At 43.1% G+C, this 23,315-nt stretch overlaps 1 pseudogene; it reads right to left on the bottom strand.

Annotated features, from left to right (window-relative positions):
• The window catches only part of LOC132888331 (von Willebrand factor A domain-containing protein 7-like), a 156,520-nt pseudogene that overhangs the window by 118,814 nt on the left and 14,391 nt on the right, over positions 1-23,315 (bottom strand).

Raw genomic sequence — 23,315 nt, 5'->3', positions numbered from 1 at the left:
TGGATAGCCCAGGATGAGAGGTTGGCCGGGGGAACGGAGCAGGTGAAACTGGATGGTTTTGTGGTGGTTGCCTGACAGAGTCATCGGGACAGGGGCAGTGAGGTGGGTGACAGTGCCAAGGAGATGGCCATCCAGCGCCCTGGCTGGAATGGGAGAGGATAAGCGATGGCTTTGCAGACCCAACTGGCATGCAAGCTCGGTGTCCATGATGTTAGCCTCGGCGCCAGAGTCAACCAGGGCGGCCAGGGTGTGGGTGGAATCCGACAGACGAAGGCAAACTTGGAGCATAGGTTTCTGGCTGGTGGAGGATTGGATGATCATTGAGCTCAGCCGGGCCCCTCCTATGTCCGGTGAGCTCGGGCTTCTCCATGCGCTGATGACTGACTGAGTCTGGCGGGCCCTCTCTCATCGACCGGTCTGGACCCGGAGGTCAATGCGGACGGCCAGGGCGATGGCCTCATCGAGTGTCGATGGTTGTTCGTACAAGACCAATTCGTCCTTCATGTAGTCGGCCAGGCTGTGCAGAAAGGCGTCCACCAGCACCTGCATGTTCCAATTGCTGCGCTGGGCCAAGGTCCGGAAATCGATCAAGTAGTCAGCCACTGTTCGTCTGCCTTGGCGAATACTCATCAGTCCTCCGGATGCCTCTACTGCCGACGAGCCCAGGTCGAAGACCTTAATAATTTCCGCTGCAAACAGGGAGAAGGAGGCACACGCCAGTGTCCGGCGTTCATACTCAGCAGTCCCCCACAGGCGGGCGCGGCCAGTCAGACGAGTGATGATGAAGGCCACCTTCGCTGCCTCCGACATGAAGGTTCTGGGCTGCAGGTCGAACAGCAACCGGCAGCTGGTCAGGAAGGCACGGACTTGGGAGGGGTCACTGTCAAAATGCTCCAGACTGCTGACCTTGGGTTCCAGGGCATCGAGTGCAGCAGGAGCACCTCCCGGAGCTGGCCAGTCAGCGGTGGGTATGACAGGGGCTGATGCAACGAGGGGCGGCGATGGTTGACTCGGAGGAGCAGGGAGTGCTAGGGCGGTGAGCAGCTGGAGTGCTTGGTCCAGTCATTGTTGCTGGAGCTGTTGCCCAAGCTGGATCAGGGCTGCAACGTCAGCAGACGTCCGACTGATATCTCCTTCGGTGCGCTGCAGCCGGTCTAGGGCAGAGGGTTCAGGCACTGACTCCATGTCTTGGTCAGATCATTCTGTCAAAGACCAGACAGGAGAGGAGATCAAATGCACTCAAACCACAGTTTAATAATAACAGGGGAAAAGGGAGAATGTGTGTGAAGTTCAGTAGCAGGAAGACTGAGAGGCAGTGATGGCTGGTGGGAGCATGGTGGTGACATCTGAGGTCTTCCATCCAAGTACTGACCAAGCCTGGCCCTGCTTAGCTTCTGAGATCAGACAGGATCAGGTGTTGTCAGAGATGTGTGGCTGTAGGCTAACAGCACTTGGGTTTCAGGCAGTCTCCCAGCAGTAGTCCCTCAGCAGGCTGGAGTTAGCAAGCAGGCTGGAACACAGAGTCACAGATCAGATAGCAAGATAGGGGACAGAAATGCAGGGTCAGGTTACTGGGGCTGAAGAGTAGGGCTCCAGGCAGGGCTGCTCACACCGGGCTGATGGAGAGGCAGGCGAGCAGCAGTGCTGGGCAAGCTGGAGATCAGGCGAAGGTACAGGAGAGGCAGGCGAGAGGCAGAGTCGACAGGACAGAAGGCAGGTCAGGTTACCAGGGCTGGAGAGCAGACAGAGTCAGACGGAACAGAATATCGTCAGGAGTCAGAGTAGTAGGAACACAGAGCAGGTTATCACGCTGGAAGTTGCAGATGATCTGACACTGAGGCTTGGGAGAACTGCAGCTTAAATACACACAGGGGGGAAGCGGGTGATCGGCAACAGCCAATGACAGTCACTGAAAGTTAATAAGAGGAAGTGAGAGCGGGCATGGCCGGTAATGCTGAGTGGAGATGTTACCTGAAGAGAGAAGCCCACAGGTAGGACCATGACACAGGACTTGGATGATAGATTGCTAGTTCCATGCCGGGGATTTTATGTGGCACGGCGTCCTTGTGAGTTTCTTGAATGCACAAAATATCGGCATTCAGTCCAGTCAGTAATTCGGCCTTTGTCAGTGAAAGACCTTCTGAGTTAAAGCTGGTAATCTTCAGCCTTGACATCTTCGGGGTTATGGCCACCGAGGTCCGGACCTCAGTCATTTCTAAGAGCTGAAAATAAATTTGTAGGCTAAATATTCAACTGGATAAAAAAAAAATAACATTAAAACGTCTCCATAAAAAGTGCATTGTTAATTATGTTAAATGTTGATTTTGTCTTCTGTGTCTGTTTCGTGCGTGCGGCTCTGAGACCAAGAACACAAAAACAAATGAGTACGCAACTCGGGGGAGTGAATGCAGTACAGTAGACACATTTTTTTTAATGAATTGTTAGGGTTCACCCAGTCGGAAACGGTCAACTTACTTCTCGGGACCCCCGCCCTTATACCACTTGCAGAATTCTGGGACGGAACACTGCAAAAAAAACAGAGAACCAGAGATCAGTTTCACTGCTGTTTATTCACAGTTTTCTTGTCAAAGATGAAATATTACAAACACCTTTTATAACAAATTATAATCTCTCTAAACGGCTATTGTGTCTGTCGAATGTGTGTGTGTTTGTATGCGACCTCAGAGAGGGGTGTGTGTGTGTGTGTGTGTGTGTGTGAGCAGGTCACATTTTAATTACATCACTGTTCTGATGGAATGTTTAGATGTATGTGTGTGTGTTTGACTTGCGAGCAAGTGAGCAGCTTGATCTTGGGGCAGGCCCCATGGTCATGGCCCGGCGCCATGGGGGGGCGAAAGGGGGCGTCGCCCCCTCGTGGCTACAGCCCCGCCCCCTCAACGGAGACTCAGATCACTTAATTGTTTTCTTATGAAAATATAATGTATTATAGACGTATTAATAATTTGCATTTTCAAATACGAAATATTAAGTGGTTGCGCATTGCACAAAAATACATTTCACATAAATCACTACTAAAACTGGCACGGTAGAACAAATCTGATTGGTTGTTATGATTCTTACGTTGCAATCATAGAATTCAACTGTATTAAGGTAGGATTATTTCAAAAAGCCTGAATTTAATATTAACCCTGTTTTATACATATGTATCAATCCTAACTACTGGGGACTAGTTATTGTGGGTGTGTGTGTGAAATGCTGACACAGCCGCGCACACACAGACCTGTGATAAGGACAAGGGGAGGGGTCGTGCGGGCGGGCGGGGGTTTTACATGTAGTCTACACTTACAAGTGCACTGTCTCTGCAATATCCTGTAATATGCAGTCAAGTTTACGGGAGTAGTCTTCCCCCACCGAATTAAATGAATTCAATCACAATATTGTGAATCCATTTTCTTTCTTTGTAGGCTAAGTTTATCTCCGTTTATGTTGGTGTATGTGTTCATATATGGTCCGCTTTGTGCGCAAATAGCGTAAGAATATGTGTCGTTGACGTCACCCCCCATGCAGCGGGGGTGAAAATTCATCACTTCAGAGTGTTTAGTCCCCTACACGCCTAAACTGGGATCGCGGATTAAGTGGTTAGCGTTACTTGCATTGACGTTTTGTTTTCATGCCGCGGAGCTATTTGTATGTATTTTAAATGTAAAGGACTTGCCTGTAGGTTTGTGTGTGTTGTTTTATGTTTGGCATCTTTCCGGTTGTACCGCGTGTCTGTGAGAAAATCGGAGGGGAGGGTTAACAGGTGGGCACGGGGGTTGATAAAGCGCAACTGCCCTGATAATATGCCACATGATTTTCCCGGACTAAAGCAACCTTCGTGGTTTTGTGGTTGGCGCAGTTAATTGTTTGAAACATGCTGTCAGACCGCCATCACTACTACACACTATATGAAAAATATTTGCCCCCTTGCGATTTCTAATTGCCCCCTTTGTAAACTGTTCCTGGCGCCGGGCCTGCACTCCAGGTTTCTTTTTTTTCCATCTTAATTATTGTTTGTGTCACAATAAAACAATAATTTTCACCTTTAAAGTTGTAAGCATGTTGTGTAAATAAAATGGTGCGAACCCCCCAAAATCCATTTTAATTCCAGCTTGTAATGCAACAAAATAGGACAAACGCAAAGGGAGATGAATACTTTTGCAAGACACTGTATATTCAAACAAATAGTGCTTAGTTCAAAATGTTAAAAGGTGTTTTTTTTGTTATCAGTTCACACATCTCAAGTGATATTTGCTAGAAATCATGTCTATGTATTTTAAGAAAAATTTTATAGAGTACCACTCTGCTTTTCTGATTCATGACCCATTTTCACAGACTCTAGCCATAAATATGAAAAAGCAGACATCCAGTGTTTGTAATATCCTGTAGCATAAATACACAGGTGATTACAGGAAATTGTGTACGCTGATTGGTCGAGAAATTCAGACTATTTCTTGGTAATCACCTTAAGTGGCTCAGCAAAATGGCAGCCAAACACTGTCACTGTAAGTGAGGAAGAATTACAAATTATGAAAGAAAATGCTGTTCCTAAAAGCACTAAAGATGCAACAAAGTTTGGTCTAAAACTATTCAAAGGTAAGGTGGACTTGTCATTTATTTTAAAACAAATAATTTTATGTGAGTCAGCATAGATAAGTGGCACAAGTCAAGTGGCACTCCTTTATTACATTAGCATGCCGCTTTTGAAGTTTGAAATAAATGAATTTTTTCGTATGATTTTTTTTTTAATAATCACCTGCGTATGTATACTAAAATAATTATCCGGCTCAGACTCAGTGAATATCAGTTAATAATAACCTCGACTTTGTCTCATTATTCACCAATATTCACTTTGCCTTTGGTGAATAATTGTTAATTACATACGTTATATGTTATACATCTTAACATACTAGTTCAGAAGTACACCGACTGCTACTCAACCATAATTGCTTGAGCTAAGTCTGACAAAAAAAATATTGCCGTTTATCATCTCATCCGGCCAACAGGCGATGAGCTTATGCCATCATGTGTTGTCCGTCGTCCATCCGGCGTCGCCCACATTTCACAAAAATCGCTTCTTCTCTCTCAATACTTCACTGATTTTTATTCTTTTTGGCAAGAAGGTAGGTCTGCCTGGGGTGCATATGGCTTCTACCCAAATTTGCATAATTGCAATTAATAATGAAGATATGGAGTAATTAAGCCCTCACGAGCAGTTTCCACACAAATTGATTCTTCTCCCTCAATTCTTCACCAATTTTTATTCTTTCTGGCATGAAGGTAGGGGTACCTAGGGTGCATATAACTTCTACCCAGATTTCCTTAATTACAATTATTAATGAAGTTATGGACTAATTAAGCCTTAATGAGCAGTTCAATAAAAATTGCTTCTTCTCGGTCAATTCCTCGCAGTTTTGGATTCTTTCTGGCAAATAGGTCGGTATTCCTAGGGTGTATATAGCTTCTATATATAGTGTATAGCTTGCAACATTTATTGTGCAAGGTGGCCCACTTTAGATCGTTCCTTCTGGACTACAGTGGTGCTTGAAAGTTTGTGAACCCTTTAGAATTTTCTATATTTCTGCATAAATATGACCAAGAACATCATCAGATTTTCACACGTCCTAAAAGTAGATAAAGAGAACCCAATTAAACAAATGAGACAAAAATATTATCCTTGGTCATTTATTTATTGAGGAAAATTATCCAATATTACATATCTGTGAGTGGCAAAAGTATGTGAACCTCTAGAATTAGCAGTGAATTTGAAGGTGAAATTAGAGTCAGGTGTTTCCAGTCAATCAATGGGATGACAATCAGGTGTGAGTGGGCACCCTGTTTTATTTAAAGAACAGGGATCTATCAAAGTCTGATCTTCACAACACATGTTTGTGTAAGTGTATCATAGCACGAACAAAGGAGATTTCTGAGGACCTCAGAAAAAGCACTGTTGATGCTGATCAGGCTGGAAAAGGTTATAAAGCCATCTCTAAAGAGTTTGGACTCCACCAATCCACAGTCAGACAGATTGTGTACAAATGGAGGAAATTCAAGACCGTTGTTACCCTCCACAGGAGTGGTCGACCAACAAAGATCACTCCAAGAGCAAGGCTTGGAATAGTCAGTGAGGTCACAAAGGACCCCAGGGTAACTTCTAAGCAACTGAAGGCCTCTCTCACATTGGCTAATGTTAATGTTAATGAGTCCACCATCAGGAGAACACTGAACAACAATGGTGTGCATGGCAGGGTTGCAAGGAGAAAGCCACTGCTTTCTAAAAAGAACATTGCTGCTCGTCTGCAGTTTGCTGAAGATCACGTGGACAAGCCAGAAGGCTATTGGAAAAATGTTTTGTGGACGGATGAGACCAAACTAGAAATTTTTGATTTAAATGAGAAGCATTATGTTTGGAGAAAGGAAAGCACTGCATTCCAGCATAAGAACCTTATCCCATCTATGAAACATGGTGGTGGTAGTATCATGGTTTGGGCTTGTTTTGCTGCATCTAGGCCAGGACGGCTTGCCATCATTGATGGAACAATGAATTCTGAATTATACCAGCGAATTCTAAAGGAAAATGTCAGGACATCTGTCCATGAACTGAATCTCAAGAGAAAGTGGGTCATGCAGCAAGACAATGGCCCTAAGCACACAAGTCATTCTACCAAAGAATGGTTAAAGAAGAATAAAGTTAATGTTTTGGAATGGCCAAGTCAAAGTCCTGACCTTAATCCAATGGAAATGTTGTGGAAGGACCTGAAGCGAGCAGTTCATGTGAGGAAACCCACCAACATCCCAGAGTTGAAGCTGTTCTGTACGGAGGAACGGGCTAAAATTCCTCCAAGCCGGTGTGCGGGACTGATCAACAGTTACTGGAAACATTTAGTTGCAGTTATTGCTATACAAGGGGGTCACACCAGATACTGAAAGCAAAGGTTCACATACTTTTGCCACTCACAGATATGTAATATTGGATCATTTTCTTCAATAAATAAATGACCAAGTATAATATTTTTGTCTCATTTGTTTAACTGGGTTCTCTTTATCTACTTTTAGGACTTGTGTGAAAATCTGATGATGTTTTAGGTCATATTTATGCAGAAATATAGAAAATTCTAAAGGGTTCACAAACTTTCAAGCACCACTGTCGATGGGGCCAGAGTGAGCTACACCATTATTGACGGTCTCATTATTTCATCATTATGATGAGTAGACTGTTTAGTTGTTGGCTTTCAGAAATTAGCTTGCTTTGGAAATGAGCTAGCATTTGGTAATATCATGCTCACTGAAGGTAGAAGTATTTTGGAAGTATTTTGCACACCAATACAAATTGACAATCTTGAAAATGTGCTGAGGGTGGTGTAGTGGTTAGCACTTTTGCCTCACAGCAAGAAGGTCCTGGGTTCAAGCCCAGCGGCCGATGATAATGGGCTGTGTGGACTTTGCATTTCCTCTGGGTGCTCTGGTTTCCCCCACAGTCCAAAGACATGTAGGTTAGGCTAATTAGTGGCTCTAAATTGACTGTAGGTGTGTGTGTGTGAATGGTTGTTTGTCCCTATATGTCAGCCCTGTGATGACCTGGCAACTTGTCCAGGGTCTACCCTGCCTCTAGCCCATAGTCAGCTGGGATAGGCTCCAGCTTGCCTGTGACCCTGTAGAACAGGATAAGTGGCTACAGATAATAGATGGATGGAAAATGTGCTGATTTGTTATATGATATGAGTTATGTGATATGTACATATCGGTTCTTCCTTACATATGTTAGCTTGTTCGGATGAACTTCACCCACTGGTTATACTGTAGGTCTTGTCTTTAGGGAACAAGGAAAAACATTATTAACCCTTTGGTGACTGACCCCTTGAAAATCGTTCCTCCAGGAACGATGACGTTTCAGTTGTCAAGACAACGGAAAAACTAAAATACAAGAGCATTTTGTTTTGTGCACAAGAGCATTGTGACGTATCTTTCTGTTTTGTATTTTAGTTTTTCCGTTGTCTTGACAACTGAAACGTCATCGTTCCTGGAGGAACGATTTTCAAGGGGTCAGTCACCAAAGGGTTAAAGGCTGACTTTGTGTTAGAAGAGAATGCAATTCCCTGTTGCCTTGCATTTCACTTTCATCAGTGTATTACAGCAGAGCCAAACTGAAATGCAATCACTGTACATTCACAACCCTAAGCCATATTCGGAGACATAGTTGTAATTGGAGAAGGTTAGAAGGCCTGAAAGTGTCATTTTCCAGGAGGAAATGCAGTCCATATAAAGTAACACGCTGCATAGTTTCCTACTGACTCATTGTTTTTTTCATTCCTACTGCTATGACTGTTGAACTCTTACTTATCAAGATTTTCTACTGAAAGATGATAAAAGATGACTAAAAATACTTACAGATTCTCTTCCAACCTTCAAACCCCGCCTTAAGACACACCTTTTCAAACTTGCCTATTTTGTCTAACTTCAGTTCTAAGGATTTTTTGCAATTTTGTATTTTAGGCTTTGTATGATGACTTTTATTGTGTATTGTAAGGTGTCCTTGAGTGCCTTGAAAAGCACCTGTAAATAAAATGCAATATTTATTATTAGCTCATCTGTCCAACAAGCAATGAGCTTATGCCATCATGTGTTGTCTGTCGTCCATCCAGGGTCATCCACATTTCACGAAAATCGTTTCTTCTCTCTCAATTCTTCAATTTTTATTCTTTTTGGCAGGAAGGTAGGTCTGCCTGGGCTGCATATAGCTTCTACCCAAATTTGCATAATTGCAATTAATAATGAAGATATGGAGTAATTAAGCCCTAACGAGTAGTTTCCACACTAATCGCTTCTTCTCCCTCAATTCTTCACCAATTTTGATTCTTTCTGGCATGAAGGTGGGGTACCTAGGGTGCATATAACTTCTACACAGATTTGATTTCTCACAGGGCTGGAGTGAGCTACACCATCATTGATAGTCTCGTTATTATAATAATAATTATTATTAATACAGCTAACAAGACATAAGGGTTATCAGATTTCTTAGACCTATTATCAGGAATGTTGTGTCTTCAGACATTTAAAAAATAAATAAATAAAAGTGTTTGACTGATTACAGCCATGGGCCAATCCAAGTAGGGTTGGCCAATGCAATTCTAAAATGTATTTGTGAAAATGGACAGAAACCATGCTAGTTTTTATGAATGCCTTTTACTCTAAAACTACCAAAATACAGTAAAAAAAAAATCGCATTATGGATCTGCAAAGAAACAATGCTATTCAAAGACATTAGCATTCATCAAATTCCTCCAATGATGCTTTATAAATTCTAGTCCTCTGTCTCTATTGAGTTACCTGAACAGCTGGGAGACACATCTCTGGCTCATCTCCTCCACCAAGAGCCATTAAATTCTCCATGAAATGCTGAAATTCATTGGGGTCATCTGTCTCCAAAACTGGGCCTACATCTGAAAATGACCATTTTTAGCATTACAGACACATATACTACATTTTACACCGTGACCATTTTTTTTCTTTGATTGTTGTATGTCTTAAACTCCCATTCCATGACCTTCTCTGATATTTCTGTGCGTTTCTGCTATCTATGAACAAGTACATTTCTAAAATGTGTCTCTGTTCTTATCTGGGTCATGGAAGGGGATGAGTAGGAAGGTGCCAGAAAGCCCAGGTTCATGATTCCTTGCTCTTGCATGGATGATGGACAGGACACGGAGATGAGCAGCTGTTATCTCCTCAAACATGCTACCTGTTGTGTCCATGACAAACACCGGAGGCTGTTTGACACTGAGGAACCTGGAAAAACATACAGATAACCAACCCAACAGTTCACTGATTATTTATCATAACATGAAAAGGACTTGAAAGAACTTCAATAAGTGTTGTTAGCACCTTAATTTACAGTGTGGTGTTTATAAAGGAATTTTAAAAGGGGGTAATAACACCAAAAACACTACATAGAACTTGCATTAATTTGATTCTCTGACTTGCAGCTTCAAATAAAATGGAATCACTTTCTTGGGTTATATCACTGTAATGTCTCTTAAAGAGTAATTTAGGTTGACCTCTGACCTGAGAAAGCTCTTGGGCCCCACCTCATCTCTGAGGTCATGGAGCACTCTGAGAGTTGCCTTGGAAGCAAGCTGTGCAGCCTCTTTGTGAAGGAAGTAGTGTGGGGAGAAGAGAGGGGACATGCTGTCCTTATTAATGCCACCCTCAGCTGCCTGGTGACGACTGCTGTCCAGAATACCACCATGGCTACACTTCCCTAAGAGAGACCAATGCAGTTTTAATGTGTATAGATCATACAGGCTTTGCTATATATCATATCAGACACAGAAAGACAGGAATAAATGCTTGGGTTTACTGGCAAATGATTGCAGACCTTTTCAGTGTTGGTTTGGGTATAGTAATGGAACTAAAGGAACTACGCTAATCTATAATGATGATACTAGGCAGAAAAAGACTGTTTATAAAACTTATGGTTTCATGGTTAATCATGGTGTATGATTGGACAATTACTTCATGATTTTTTTTCTAAATACCAATTAAAATGCATCTTTAACCCCTTACCTATTCTTTTTTTTTTACCCAATTATGTTCTAATTACTCCAGTCATTCTCATTTCTTTTGTGTCAAGCTGCAACTCCCCTAAAAGTTCACAGCCCTCACACTACAACAACCTCTGTTTTTCTTTTTTTTTCATACAGGGAACAATGACTGCACTGAAACCCTTTAACTAGGTAATCCATTACTGTTGTAAATACATTACATAGCTACCTCTGCTGCCACGCCGAGCATGTTCATAACTTTACATACACTCCGACTATCAAGCACACAAAGGAACTTGGCATTACTGACCACAATTAAACCATGGCCTAATGGTTAGAGAAGCAGCTTTGGGAACAAAAGGTTGCTGCTTCGATTCCCTGGACCAGCAGGAATACTGTGCTAGCGACATTGTTCAATGGATGAAGTGCAATAAGCTGAGGTGCAATACAACAAAAACAGAGGTTCTGCATTTTCAGTCACGGTATCTTGCAGTTGATGCCATCCAGTATGTCACTGTTGGTGAATCTGTGAAGGAGCCAATATCTGAAGCGTGTGATTTTGGGGTCATCTTTGATCACCATCTTAAGATGTCTTCCCAGGTCAGTAATATATGTAAATCCGCTTCACATTCTCTCAGACGTATTGGTCAGATTAGAAAATATCTTGATACTGCTGCTACAGAAAAGCTTGTACATGCATTCATAACATCCAAGTTGGACTATTGCAACAGTTTGTTGTATGGTCTCCCCGACAAGGACTTATCGAAATTGCAGCGCATCCAAAATGCAGCTGCAAGGATGGTCACTTTGAAGAAGAAATATGACCACATCACACCTGTCTTACGCTCACTTCATTGGCTGACAATGAAGAAGAGACTAATATTCAAGATCTTGTTGATGACCTTCAAAGTACTCAATGGATTGGCGCCATCATATCTCAGTGATCTACTGGTGGTGAAGAAGCCACTACGGTCACTACGCTCTAACAGTAATAACATCATTGTTCTTTCTACACCATGTTACAGAACCGATACTTATGGAAAGCGTGCATTCGCTTCATGTGCACCAAGATTGTGGAATCAACTTCCAAAGGCCTTCAAAGAATCAACTGACATTAATGACTTTAATGTAAATCTTTTCGATTTACATATCTCATCCTTTTAGTTTTGATTTTTGAACTTTTAAGTCTTGATTTTTTTTCTCTTTGATAATGTTTTTATGTAAATGAGTTTTCATGGACATTACATATTTAATTATTTGTTATCGTTATTTTACATATATTATTGTAAGGGCATTGAGATTCTTATGGAATGCACATAGAAATAAATTATTATTATTATTATTATTATTATTATTATTAATGGCTGAATCACCCTTGAGCAAGGCATCTAACCCCTGACTGCTCCCCAGGCTGCCCTGGGTACATTGTATGTTGCTCTGGATAAGAGCGTCTGCTAAATGCCTGTAATGTAAACCAAACAACTTTGCCTTCTTGACTTTACTCAGGCTGCCACCTTTCCTCACAGCGACTCTATATGTCAGAATATAATGACAAAAAAGGAGATTTTATGGGAAAGTCAGATAAATATCTTTCTAAGAAAGAATACCAATTTTGGGATTTGATCTTGATTTCATTTAAAACACTGTAAATGATCCAAATTATTCAACTACACACTAATAAAACTATTATAAATAGCTTAATTTTGGTCACAGACTAAACTAAGGATGCTGCTTTAACTGGTCCATTGATAGTTTATTAATTAACACAAGCAGGATCATAGATTTGCATTTAAAATTTCATAATTAAAGGGGTTAAATGTTATAATGTGTCATTGAACTATCAGCTGGGATTGGAATTTTTGCTTGATACTAGCATGACACATAATGTAGGTCTGTGGCTTTGAGTGGCTTCAAGTTTACCCTTGAGGAGTGAACTTACCTCTAGGTTTTACTGGGTAAGTGCTGAAATATCCAGTGGTTAGAAGAGGCTCTGGTGAACCCCTGACCAGTGCTTCCAGTAAATTATTATAACATCTATATCTATGGCATGCAGCACAGGTAGGCGTGTCCCCTGAAACCAAATGTTACAGTATTCAAATAATGTCAGACTGCTATGTTTACAGCTAACAGCTAAGGTTTAATTGTTATATGCTACATATTCTGATACAGTACTGTGCAAAAGTCTGAGGCACATGTAAAGAAAGGCTGTAGACCAAAATGGCTTAAAAATAATGAAATTAAATGTTTCAATATTTAAAAAATACTATAAGCAGTGAGCCATAACAAATGAAATTAAAGCCGCAAGCGGCCTCGACGGGCCCTCGCGCCAGCGGCCAAGGGGGGCGGGGGCATGCGTCCCTGCGAAACACCTTCCACAGCTTCTTCGGCAAGAGACATTACTCCCGCAATGGCGACAAAGCACAGAATTGGACACATGGCAACGATAGGGTCTCGCACTGTACGGTGCTCGGGCCCTAATAATAATAGCGCCCCAATAAGGGTCTTGTAAAGAGTTTGCTTGCCACGTTTGACAAATCAGAAGCTGCAATATCATTTCTGCCATAACCAGCACCCCCAGGGGCGAAAGTGCACAAAATTTGGCGTACATGTCAGGTGAGCTATGAAGAGTTTGCGTATGAAGTTTGATGACAATTGAGTAAATAGAAGATGAGATATAGATTTTTGAAGAATAAAATTTTTGGTTTTTCCCATGTCAGTAGGTGGCGCTATGCTGTACATGAGCGATTATGAGTTGGAAAAATAAGTGTCTACAACAGCAACGCAGTATCACAAGGTAGTGGTGTGAAGGAAAAGCATTATGGAATTATTTACCAAAAACCCGTTTTGGAGCAATTGCGTCGGCCAAAAACAGCGCCCCCCATGGACGAAAATTCCCAAAATGTGGTACACATGACATGGGAGGTAGTAAGAGGGTGGCCGTGAAGTTTGACCAAGTTTGAGGAAAGATTGGAATTTTTGCCCAAAAATAGCGCCCCCAGTGGCGAAATATCACAGAAAGTGGGTAACATATCAGAAGCCCAAGGAGTGATCTGCGAGTGAAGTATGAGCAGTTTTGAGCAAGTAGAAGATTTGTTATGAATTTTTAAGCATGTAAAATTTTGCATTGAAAATTGATTGACGTATAACTTCTGAACGGTTTATGCTACGTGAAACCTATTTAGGAACTTTTGTCAGCCATGTCTGTAGATGATGTGTATCAATTCTGGTGACATTCCTATGAACGGTCTAGGAGGAGTTGCGCCGTCTTCGTGGCCATGCATTTCGCACAAAAGTGAAATTACCTCACTTCCTGTTGGGCATGGCTAAAGCATTGGCATTACATTTTTGTCCGGCCTAGTGAGATACATATGCGTACCAAATGGCATACCACTACCACAAACTTAATGGCAACCAGGCACCTTAATGCGGGAGGCCAAAATCACAACGAGTTAGGGGGCGCTGTAGAGGCCCTGAGGCCCGCCTGGGTCTGGGCTTCTGGTTCTCAGTAGCGGTGGCAGTCTAAGAAAAAGGAGCCAAATTTCGTGCGTTGTCGACCATGGCAAGCGCCCCAATAAGGGTCTTGTAAAGAGTTTGCTTGGCAAGTTTGACAAATCAGAAGCTGCAATATCATTTTTGCCATAACCAGCACCCCCAGGGGCGAAAGTGCACAAAATTTGGCGTAGACGTCAGGTGAGCTATGAAGAGCTTGCGTATGAAGTTTGATGAGAATTGAGTAAATAGAAGATGAGATATAGATTTTTGAAGAATAAATTTTTTGGTTTTTCCCATGTCAGTAGGTGGCGCTATGCTGTACATGAGCGATTATGAGTTGGAAAAATAAGTGTCTACAACAGCAACGTACTATCACAAGGTAGTGGTGTGAAGGAAAAGCATTATGGAATTATTTACCAAAAACCCGTTTTGGAGCAATTGCGTCGGCCAAAAACAGCGCCCCCCATGGACGAAAATTCCCAAAACGTGGTATACATGACATGGGAGGTAGTAAGAGGGTGGCCGTGAAGTTTGACCAAATTTGAGGAAAGATTGGATTTTTTAGCCAAAAATAGCGACCCCAGTGGCAAAATATCACAGAAATTGGGTAACATGTCAGAAGCCCAATGAGTGATTTGCGTGTGAAGTATGAGCCGTTTTGAGCAATCAGAAGATTAGTTATGAATTTTTAAGCATGTAAAATTTTGCATCGAAAATTGATTGACGTGTAACTTCTGAACGGTTTATCCTACGTGAAACGTATTTAGTAACTTTTGTCAGCCATGTCTGTAGATGAAGTGTATCAATTTTGGTGACATTCCTATGAACGGTCTAGGAGGAGTTGCGCCGTCTTCGTGGCCATGCATTTCGCACAAAAGTGAAATTACCTCACTTCCTGTTGGGCGTGGCTAATGCATTGGCATTACATTTTTGTCCGGCTTAGTGAGATACATATGCGTACCAAATGGCATGCCACTACTACAAACTACATGGCACCCAGGCACCTTAATGCGGGAGGCCAAAATCACAACGAGTTAGGGGGCGCTATAGAGGCCCTGAGGCCCGGACAAGTTTGGGCTTCTGGTTCTGAGTAGCGGTGGCAATTCTCGGAACTGGTGCCAAATTTCGTGCGTTTTCGCCCATGGCAAGTGCCCCGAAAATGGCCCAACAGCGGAGAAAAATAAAGAAGAAGAAGAAGACGGAAGAAGAAGAAGAAGAAGAAGACGGAAGAATAATAATAGTGAACTCTTACAAGAACAATAGGGCCTTCGCCCATAGGGCTCGGGCCCTAATAAAGTTGATATTTGGTGTGAGATGACTTGACCATTTTCTTTAAAAAAATAAAAATAAAAAATAGTAGTCTCAGGTACCATGAGTGCAGTTTTATAAGGAAATGAGCTGTAGGTTTTACTGAGCATCTTACAGAACCAGCCACAGTTCTTCTGGGCACTTTGACTGTCACACTAGGCTTCTTAATTTTGCACCAAAACCCAGTAGCCTTCATTATGCTTTCTTTTTTAATCTGGAGAGTGTTCTCTTATGTAATACATTTTTTTTTCTGTAACATTTAATTTTGTGTTGGAAAATTAACAAGTAGAACTGTAAAATGTTTTTGTACTAACTTGATAATGTAGAAGTCATGAAATCAAAATCTATAACAAAGTTTGTATGAAAAAAAATAGTGTGCCTAAGATTTTTTCACAGGACTAAAGATCATGGTGTGTGGGTTTTTTTTTTTTTGTTTGTTTATTTGTTTGTTTTTTTGGGGGGGTTGCATTTGTCCCAAAGTCAACCTCATTCTGCACACTCTGCAGCTCACCTGAAGTTACAGGTACTGCCGGTTCTTTGGGGTGCAACAGATGAAGGTACTCAGTACGCTGTCCCATTTCCACCCAGCTGCTGTGACTATAAAAGTCCTAAAAACACATAACCATACATAAAGTACTATTCGGTAGATTGCATTTTATTTTTGGATTAAGAAGTATAAGTATGGATAATGGACTGTGTTTTTTGCACATTTAATACTGAAACATTGAAAGACATTTAATATATATTTTTGAACTTTATTGGTCTTCAAATGCTGCTGTGGACCTCGTTTACACAATTTGAAGCAGACTTGGTAAGTTGCTAACTTGATTAAAAATGTTTTTGCAATGTGTAATGAACCTGTAAACCATGGAGGAGCTGTCCCAGGATATATCTTGCTCCCTGATAATTCTTCTTCTGAGTCAACAGAACCACCTGCTTCCAGAAGTCCCGCATCATCTCTATGCTTCCTTCTACTCTCTCTGAGTCAAAGTGATACACTGGGTCAGATCATGTAGCACTCAGGAAGTCCATTTCGGCATTGGCACTGACCACTTCACCCATGAATTTCCAAAATGCTCGACCCAGGTCAACCTGATTTTAAGACAAGTGAGCACATGAGACTAGTATTATTGTCAAGGCCACCTAAACCAAGACCAAATCATGACCAAGACCAAAGTGTATCGAGACCAATACAAGACCAAGACTTTGAGAGTTTGAGATTAAGTCAAAACCAAGACCAAGGCATGGCGAGACCAAGTCAAGACCAGTGTGTGAAGGGGGCAGGGGTGACAGACATTAACAGGAAGAAACTGTCATGGAACAGACAGGAGATCAAATGCGCTCAAACCACAGTTTATTAATAATAGGGGAAAGGGGAGTTGGAAGAATGTGTGTGGGAGAAGTCCAGTAGCAGGAGAACTGAGAGGCAGGGATGGCTGGTGAGGTCTCCCATCCAAGTACTGACCAGGCCCAACCCTGCTTAGCTTCAGAAATGAGACAGGACCAGGCATAGTCAGAGAGGTGTGGCCATAGGGCTAAGTGAACTGGAGATCAGGCAAAGGTACAGGAGGGGCAGGCAAGAGGCAGCGTCGACAGGACAGAAGGCAGATCAGGTTACCGGGGCTGGAGAGCAGACAGAGTCAGACAGAACAGGAAATCTTCAGGAGTCAGAGTAGTAGGAACACAGAGCAGGTTATCAGGCTGAGAGTTGCAGATGATCTGACACTGAGGCTTGGGAGGACTGCAGCTTAAATACACACAGGGGGGAAGCAGGTGATTGGCAACAGCCAATGACAGTCACTGAAAGTTAATAAGAGGAAGTGAGTGCGGCCGTGGCCGGTAATGCTGAGTGGAGATGTTACCTGAAGAGAGAAACCACCAGGTAGGATCATGACAGAAACATTTCAAATAAACAATATCACGTTATTGTTTGCATTTGAAGCAGACAATTTTACATCCAATCAGAGTAACAATGTTAACAAATAAATCAGACAATGTACAGGCAATTTAGTGAAAGCCCCACAGTTGTGATCTTGACCTGTCTTGAAATAAAATCCCGAGTCCTCTATGTCTAAGACCGAGACAAGACCGAGTGGTTGATTCCGAGACGAGACCGAGACCTTCAAAAATTGGTCTTGAAATCGATTTCAAGTACTACAACACTACATGAGATGGAAGCCCATTTCCGCCAGTAAAAAAAAAAAAAAAAGATGGTCAGAAAAAGTCGAAATTATGAGATAAAAAGTCGAAATTATGAGATAAAAAGTCGAAATTATGAGAAAGGCAGTGCACATGCCTCAAGCGCCAGAAGACCCAGCAACAACACTATGTGCACAGTGCACATGCGCCAGTTTAAAACGTTGCCACTGGTGGTCAGTGACTTTGGCACTGTGGTTAACGCTGCCACAACATACTGGTCACTGTGATATATAGCATAATCATGAATCACCGGTCCCACTACTGCAGTTGTTAATTTCACTCAGTGGCTCGACTCGACAAATTGGTGTTTACCTACTAGTACAGTCATCCTAATTTGTGCTGTGCGTGAAGTCGACCTAGCCCAGCCATAGCCTAGCCCAGTCTGAAGTTCTACTATGTCCGTAAGTGAACCTTTTGTATCCTATCTAGCAAACAACCAGTGGTGAAATTGGCTTTTGAAGGGAGAAGGAGCGTTTCTTTTTGTATTACTGTAGAGAGAAAGGGGGGGAGCTGAGCTCTAAAGGGCTTAATCTGCCATGAACACATTTTAAGTTGCTCAAGTAGTAGCCAAGCTCTGCATGTTCATTTAGAAAAGTTGATGCAATACTGGGCGGCACGGTGGTGTAGTGGTTAGCGCTGTCGCCTCACAGCAAGAAGGTCCTGGGTTCGAGCCCCGGGGCCGGCAAGGGCCTTTCTGTGTGGAGTTTGCATGTTCTCCCCGTGTCCGCGTGGGTTTCCTCCGGGTGCTCCGGTTTCCCCCACAGTCCAAAGACATGCAGATTAGGTTAACTGGTGACTCTAAATTGACCGTAGGTGTGAATGGTTGTCTGTGTCTATGTGTCAGCCCTGTGATGACCTGGCGACTTGTCCAGGGTGTACCCTGCCTTTCGCCCGTAGTCAGCTGGGATAGGCTCCAGCTTGCCTGCGACCCTGTAGAAGGATAAAGCTGCTAGAGATAATGAGATGAGATGATGCAATACTACACTGCTACCTATATTGCTGGCGTAGCAAACTGCTGTAGAATTGTGTAGATGGGATCACTTTTAAACGTTGCCATTTGGCTGACAAACGTACTGCTTTGGCACTGTGGATAACGCCACAATGCCATAACGTCGACAAGCTGTAATCAAACGACAAGATAAGCTGGTATTGGGGCATACGCTGCGGGATCAAACACCTTGTGGAGCTTTTTATAAGACTTAAGTAGCCTATGTGTTTGAAATATGTGACAAAGTGTGCCTTTCACTTTCTTCTCTGTTCAAATATTAGCGAGGGATTTCACTGAACATGGAGATTACCTCTCTCCAATGGGAAAAGTTGCAGTGTCCAAGTCAATGCAGTCTTCTATAAGCAGTGGTTTTGTGTCCAGCTCACTGCATTCAATGCCTGAACTGCAGTACAACATTTTTTTTCTCAGGGTTGGTCCGGCTCCCTGGCATGTTGACCATAAACCAAAAGGTGAATGAATACCGTATACGTAGATTACATGTAGTGTCATGATCTGTGAAATTCTACATCAGGCCACAAAGTGTCAGTAGCGTTCCTTGATATTGAATGTGTTCTGATGTAACAGGAGACGTCAAGCTCCGTCTTCAATAATAAAAAAAACAAACAAACGTTATTTTTTTGAACATGAAGAACAAAGCATGTAATAGTCTGGCCTTATCATCTGTAAGCTTCCACTTAATTATCATTCCCCCACAAATTAGTACAAGGGAGTGGTAAGACCTAGCTAGTCATGTACTAATCCTTTTGTACTAATTCCATTTTAGAGCTGCCTGAAAGATGGACGAGTTTGCTTTCTTGAGGTCAAGGAATGTTCCTGAGGAGGTCGTGAGAAGGTTAGAAGAAGATAAGGTATTTTCAAAGAGCCCTGAGAGCTTGTATTCTGTAGGAACTGCTAAGTTTGAACAAATCACACATTGACATTAACTCCACTACTTCATAAGAGTTGTAAATACTGCTGAAAAAAATAAAGGGAACACCATAATAATGCGTTGCTATTCCAAGTTAATCATACTTCTGTGAAATCAGCATGTCCAGTTAGGAAGCAGCACTGATTGTGATTCCATTTTGCTTACTGTTGTGCAAATGTAACAGGGAACAGGTAGAAATGAGAGGCAATAACCAAAACATGCCCTAAAAATTGAGTTATTCTGCCACAGACCATTTCGCTGTTTTCAACCTTTCTGGCTGTTTTTATAGTCACATTTGCATTCTGACAGTGTTCCTCCCCTGGAGGTACCATGAGGTGGTGTCTGTCACTCACTGAATTTGCTCAGGTAGTGCTGCTCATCCAAGATGGCACATCATTGTGAGGTGTGGCAAGAAGGTTTGCTGTGTCTCCCAGCAGTGTCAAAAACTTGCAGGTGATACCAGGGGACACACCAGTACACCAGCAGATGTGGAGAGGATCATAGGAGGGTTTTACAACCCAGCAGCGGAATCGCTATGTAGGTACATCCACTGTCTCTTTAAGAAACTACATTTCCCATCAGCCCACTTCCGCGTTGACCTGCGTCACGCCGGGGCGGGATCACCTACGTCACTTTCTACAGGAAGGCATAAGAGACCCAGAAGCGCTCAGCTCCTTCTCTTTTGGCGCCATGAATCAACACGGACACAAGGAGGAAGGCTCGCGCTGCGAGCAAACCAGATAAAGACGTCTTTTCTTTTCTTTCTTGCAAGAATCAGAGTTTCATGCTTTTCTTTGTTTACCTTTGGCCACGGTAGACTCTAAGATCGCGCGATTTTAAACTCAGTGAGTTACAACCGGTTTAATTCATTAAGTATGTACGACTGCAGCTCAAAGCAGTCAATTTATAATTAGGAGCGACCAGAATTCCTCCTGATTGAAGCGCTGTGCACATTGTTAATCAGAGTTTTTTCTTCCCACGAGCCACGAGTCGTCGGATCAAGAATCCTCTGCTTTCCACGGAAACGACCCACATGCTCTGGTGGACTCAGAAGTTTTAGAACATCTCCATAATCTTGCATATAAGCAAGATATTAAGTAAGACTGGCATTTTGGGGCATAATTATAGCTAGTCTTAGAAACTTGCTTTTATTGAAAGTGTGAATTTAAACCCAGGTTTATTTTGTTACACTGTAGACACATAACGTGTCGAATTGAATTGATCTATTTTGTTTTAATCTCTCAATTGTTTAATAGATAGGCTGTGCATGCTTCTCTTTATTCTGTACTAACATACTTAATTTCCTTATACATCTTGACCGCATCAAGATTTCAGTGGATTCAATATTGTTATAAGCTAGTGAAATTAGCCTATGGCTAATTCTTTGTTCCATTAGCCTCCAGGGGTAATTGTATTTGTCTCAAGGGATCACAAGGCCTCCACCACGTGGAGTTAGCTAAACACACGGCTAATTCCTTTGTCTACTTAGCAACACAAAGCTAATCAGGCCCCACCAGGCCTGATAAACCACACCTCAGTTAGCAACCCATGCTAGCCTTTCTTTTGCTAGGACATAGGCCTGGCCACGTGGTCAACTCCTCCCCCACAAACACACGTGGAGTTAGCTACACAAAGCTAATTCTCTTGTGTGGGCCACACCCACACAAGGCCTCTCACACACATATACACACACATCTACACACACACACACACACACACACACCTCACTGTTTGTATATATTTCAATCTGCTATTATCCATTTTTTTATCTTTGTTATAATAAATTCATTTATTATTGAAAACTGTGTCTTTATTTGTTGTCTAACAAAATCTTTGAAGTCCCCAATCTCCCAAAGAATTCAGAAAGGTGCATATAAGTTATGTAATATGGTCTCATCTCATCTCATTATCTCTAGCCGCTTTATCCTTCTACAGGGTCGCAGGCAAGCTGGAGCCTATCCCAGCTGACTACGGGCGAAAGGCGGGGTACACCCTGGACAAGTCACCAGGTCATCACAGGGCTGACACATAGAGACAAACAACCATTCACACCTACAGTCAATTTTAGAGTCACCAGTTAACCTAACCTGCATGTCTTTGGACTGTGGGGGAAACCCACGCGGACATGGGGAGAACATGCAAACTCCACACAGAAAGGCCCTCGCCGGCCCCGGGGCTCGAACCCGGACCTTCTTGCTGTGAGGCGACAGCGCTAACCACTACACCACCGTGCCGCCTATGTAATATGTTAAGTGATCATAACAAATTAAGTGATTCACTTTGAGTGATTGAGCGGCACGGTGGTGTAGTGGTTAGCGCTGTCGCCTCACAGCAAGAAGGTCCTGGGTTCGAGCCCCGGGGCCGGCGAGGGCCTTTCTGTGTGGAGTTTGCATGTTCTCCCCGTGTCCGCGTGAGTTTCCTCCGGGTGCTCCGGTTTCCCCCACAGTCCAAAGACATGCAGGTTAGGTTAACTGGTGACTCTAAATTGACCGTAGGTGTGAATGTGAGTGTGAATGGTTGTCTGTGTCTATGTGTCAGCCCTGTGATGACCTGGCGACTTGTCCAGGGTGTACCCCGCCTTTCGCCCGTAGTCAGCTGGGATAGGCTCCAGCTTGCCTGCGACCCTGTAGAAGGATAAAGCGGCTAGAGATGATGAGATGAGATGAGACTTTGAGTGATTCACTTGAATGGCTCACTTGAATGATTCACTTTAAGTGATTCAATTTAGACGATTCAAATGAGACTGATTCAATTTAATTATTAACCTTCAAATTTAATATGAGACTGATTTAATGAGATTGATCACTCAATTACCCAAATGCACCCACAGCTATCTCCTTCTTTGTACCAGGTGGCACAGGAAACGCCCTGCCAGAGCCCTGCAAAATGAGCTTTGCAAGCGACTGTTGTTCATGTTTCTGCCCAAATGTCAGGAACAGACTCCATGAGGTGGGTATGAGGGCCTGATGTCCACACTTGGGGCCTATGGTTACAGCAAGTTGTTGTGGAGCGTCATTTGCACATACATTTCTACATACCACCGGATGCTAACGTCAAAACCGCTCTCTCTCTGCTCGCAAACAACATTAACAACCACCAGCAAGCCTACCCAAATGGCGAGCAAATCATTGCAGGAGACTTCAATAAGGCAAACCTCAAAACGGTGTTGCCTAAATTTTACCAACATGTGAAGTGTGCAACGAGGGGAGTAAATACTCTGGACCATGTTTATTCCAACCTTAAACATGCCTACAGAGCTATTCCCCTCCCCCACCTCGGACAGTCTGACCATCTCTCCCTGTTCCTACCCCCCGCATACACCCCCCTCAGCCGGCAATCAAAGCCACAAAGATGGACAATTACCACCTGGCCTGACGACGCCCTCCCCCGACTCCAGGACTGCTTTGAACGAACACAGTGGGAAGTTTTCCATCACGAGGACCTGGCCACGTATACGGATGCAGTGCTAGCTTACATCAAGCACTGCATTGACACAGTCACCATGGTAAAGACCATTCGGGTGTTCCCGAATGAGAAACCATGGATGACCGGCCAGGTCCGTGCACTCCTACGTGCCCGGGATGCAGCCTTCAGATCCGGCAACTGAGCGCTATACAGTAGGACTCGGGCTGACCTGAAGAAAGGCATCAGCGCAGCCAAAGCGGACCACAGGAGAAGGATTGAGGAGCAGCTGACAAGCCCCAGGCAGCTGTGGCAGGGCATTCAGGCAATAACAAACTACAGGGGCTGTGCTGTGTCAGCCGGGGACTCAGATGCGGCACTTGCGGAGGAGCTGAACAGCTTCTTTGCCCGCTTTGAAGCTCAGGCGCAGCACACAGCCAAACCACCCCCCGGACCA

The sequence above is a fragment of the Neoarius graeffei genome, chromosome 6 (assembly GCF_027579695.1).
Source record: "Neoarius graeffei isolate fNeoGra1 chromosome 6, fNeoGra1.pri, whole genome shotgun sequence".
Classification (NCBI taxonomy): domain Eukaryota; kingdom Metazoa; phylum Chordata; class Actinopteri; order Siluriformes; family Ariidae; genus Neoarius; species Neoarius graeffei.
Note: the sequence above shows the minus strand (reverse complement) of the source record. Positions and strands in the feature narration are given on the sequence as shown.